This window comes from Arachis ipaensis, chromosome B05, assembly GCF_000816755.2.
Source record: "Arachis ipaensis cultivar K30076 chromosome B05, Araip1.1, whole genome shotgun sequence".
In the NCBI taxonomy this organism is placed as follows: Eukaryota; Viridiplantae; Streptophyta; class Magnoliopsida; order Fabales; family Fabaceae; genus Arachis; species Arachis ipaensis.
Genome location: NC_029789.2, coordinates 126,573,430 through 126,577,388, shown reverse-complemented (window position 1 = coordinate 126,577,388; position 3,959 = coordinate 126,573,430).

The following is a 3,959-nucleotide window of genomic DNA, read 5'->3' as shown; positions in this document are numbered from 1 at the left end:
TCAACTAAATAAATATTATTTTTTAAAAATTTTTAATTTAAAAGTCATATTTTTATCAAAATATTTTTTAAAAAAATAAAATAAAAAGATAAACGTACTAGCCTGTTTAACCCATCAGACGGACTATAAACGATTCGAACTGAAAAATTATGACCTGCAAATGAAGCGAATTTAAACAATCCAGCCCATTTAATTCACGGACTTAACAGATTGGGTCTAAATGGGCTGAGTTAGCCCGTTTGACAGTCCTATAAATTTGATAGGCCTTACCCTCCCTTTTTCTATTAAGATGATGTGTAGAAAAGAATCAAAGAAATAAAGTAACTTTTGTTATATGAAGTATAATTATGTTATGTTTATTGTGTGATAATGTTATTATTTTAAGAATCTCGCTAGAGAAACGATGAGAAATTTTGACAATGTGTATAATGAGTTAATTATTTAGCCTAATAGAAATAAATAATAAAAATTTCTCTACAGATTACCCTAAATTTAAAAACTCTCTTTCAGTTATTTCATATCAAATTTCAAATTTTCAACAAAATTCAATTAGTTATTTCCAAAAAATAACCATCCCAAACTCTAATTTACCAAAGTATTTCACTCCAATACCCTCTTCTTTCTCAACCGGCTGTCACTCCTACATTCGTCAATAATCATCCCATTTCACCCTAGTAAAAATAACCATCCACTTAAAGATAAAAATAATCATCTGCATACCTAATGAATTGAAAATCCAACCTATTTTAATTATATATAACTAAACCTAATCGAATCAAAATAACCACATAAGAATTAAAATAATCATCCGCATACCTACTAAAATGACCATCCTAAATTGGCCATTAAAGTAGAAGAAGAAGATGAATGAACAGAAGAAGCAATCATGATTAAACTGGCTGTAGGGGAGGCTGCACGGCCGGCGACGGTGGGCAGCACACAAGGGGCTGTCCGGGACTGGTGCGGCGCGATTGGACATGCGCGGAGAGGTTGGGCGGCGACAGGTAACAATATTGACGTCCGTACCATATGTATCATGAGTGACACATGAAGATGGTGCAAAAGATCCTCCTTTCCCATATGAACATTCCATATTGGCTTCCCAACAATTTTCTTAGCTCAATCAATTTTCTATTTACTAGCCTTCACCAGCGACACCCTCCCCCCTAACAGATCGAAAACAGTAGCCGTTTGAGGCTCGTGAATAGCAGCAGCAGTGGGAGAACGTGGTCGCGAAACAAAAATGGCTGCAGCGGCGCTGGACTCCTAAACAGCAATGGCGATAGTACTGTAGCCGTGAACAGGAACGAAGGTGAGAGAACGTGGTCACGATGATGGCGAGGACGTGAATTGGAGGTTATGGTGAGACTCCTAAATGTTAATCCTAAATTTTTAAATTTGAATTAAATAATTAATTAATCATCTTATCTTAATTTACTTTTTATTCTTATTGTACACATTGTACACTAAACTCATTGTCTCCTCATACTTTCTCTTATTTTAATTTAAGAAATTATATTAAAGATAGAGTATTATTTTGGTTTCCAATATTTAGGTCAAATTATTATTTTAGTCTCCAATATTAATTATATTCCTTTGACACGAGAAAAAATATGACATTTGTATAAATTTAATAATAAAATAATATTAAATTTATTTAAAACATTTTTAATAAAAAATAAAATTTTAAAAATATTAAAAATTAAATTAAAATTTAGTCCAAATATTAGAGATCAAAATAGTACTTTTCTTAAATCTATGGACACGTTTGGGATGCTAGTAGGGATGTCAATGGGGCGGGACGGGGGTGGGGGATGCCTCCCTGCTTCCCGTCCCCACCTCCAGAATTGATCCCAATTTGGATAATCGTCTCCATCCCCATTTCCCGCAATCCCCGTGTTTCTCGCGGGACCCCATTCTCCATCTCCCTATGTTGAACATTTATATAAAAATTATAGTAAAAAATTAAAAAAAAAAACTACAAAACATTATTACAAACATATCTTATCTAAGATTATAAGTCCAGAAATACAACATAACAAATTATAGTCCATAAAGAGGTAAACACTGAGCAGGAAGAGTGACCGATAACGACTAGCGAGGGGTATGCTGCTATGGCTGTGGACACAATTATGGAGAATTGGGAGTTTTGAACTTTTCTGGAGAGTTAGGGCTTCGAAACGGCGCTAAGTAGAGTAGTAGGAGAGAATGGAAGACATTCAATAAGGTAGAGTTAGGGTTTTCAATAGGTGAAATTATTAAAAAGTCCCTATATTAAAAATAAATTCAGGATATTTAAATAAATTCAAAAATTCGAAAAATTATCGAGGATGGAACGGGAATCTCGGTTCGAGTCCCCATGCCTGTCTCGGGGAGATTTTAGTCTCCATTTTCATCTCCACAAAAAAAAAATTTTCATTTTCGGTCCCATTCAGGACAATCCCTGTAGGAATCTCTGCACTTTAGAAAATTTTGACACCCCTAAATACTAGTGATAATAATACATAGGTGCAAATATGCCATGCTTGAATTGGAGGATGAAAGAAAGAGGAGTGGAAGATGTAACATCAAAGTTAGTCAATTCCACCAAGTTCGGCAACTGGAGGATGCGCCGTTCTCTTCTATAGATTTTGTCGGCTGTAATAGGCTTTGGCAGGTGATACATACATATCTTATCTCTTTCATTGCTTTTTGGTAACATTTGTCAGGCTGATGTGGTCAAGTGGAGTTTAGTCAAATCTAAATCTAACTCTAATACTTTATTAAACTTATTCTCAATTCAACTTTAAACTAATTATAAAAATTAGATAAGGCGAAATCGATTTCACATATAATTAATAGGGCAAAAAACAGAAATAAATCAAGGGAGAAAATAATTTATGTGAATAAGTTAAAACGAAAATTGTTTCATGAATCTATCAAGGCACGTTTATATGTAATTCGAACCAGCTTGGTTCGAACTCCATTTCTACATAATTCGAACACGCTTGGTTCGAATTATACACAAACACATGCACACACATAATTCGAACCAGCTTGGTTCGAATTATGTAGAAACACACGCACACACATAATTCGAACAAGCTTGGTTCGAATTACACACAGTAATTCATGGTATAATTTGAATTATGCTGTTAAAAAATTAATAATTTATTAAAAAAAAATTATTAAAAAAATTAATAATTTAAAAATTAAAAAATATATATTTTTATTTCATACGTTAAAAAAAAGCAAATTCGGAAATTCGGATGAAACAAAAATAAAATATTAAAAATAAATATTTTAGATATGAAATTATTAAAAATGACTTTGAAATTAGGAGAATTTTAAATTTAACTCAAAAATGACATCAAATAAAAGTAACAAATCTAAATTCATTAAAATATGTTTTGAGTCTATAAGCCAAATTTAATATTAAATCGAATCTTGTACGAACTCCTAAACATTTAGATTAAAGTTTTGGGACAAACATAGAATTTATAATTTTGGTGAGGTAACTTTGTCAAATAATTTGAGTATATTTATTGATATAACCAAATATTTAATGTGGCACAACTAATTTATATATCCTATGATTAAATTACTTTTCAATGTTGCATATATATATATATGTGGGAAAAAAAAAAAAACATAACTAAGGCAACTATTAACAAAATCTGCATTTACAAACTTATCAAAGCTCCGTTTCTTTAGTCAGAATAGGATGGACAATTGGGCAGCGGCTGAGGTACTCATTTTGTAGGTGATGACTCACCAGCAATGAAAAACATTGTAAGAAGAATAGAGATGTGACCTGAAAAATGAGAAATAACAGGGGTTGGAAAAGACAAACAGAGGTGTTCCCATGCATTCACAATCACTCACGTCACTCCTTTCCTTCCTTCCTTTCCATTCTATCTATTGCTGCGAAATATGAACAATTCTTTGATTTATCCTATTTTTATATCAGACATATTCTA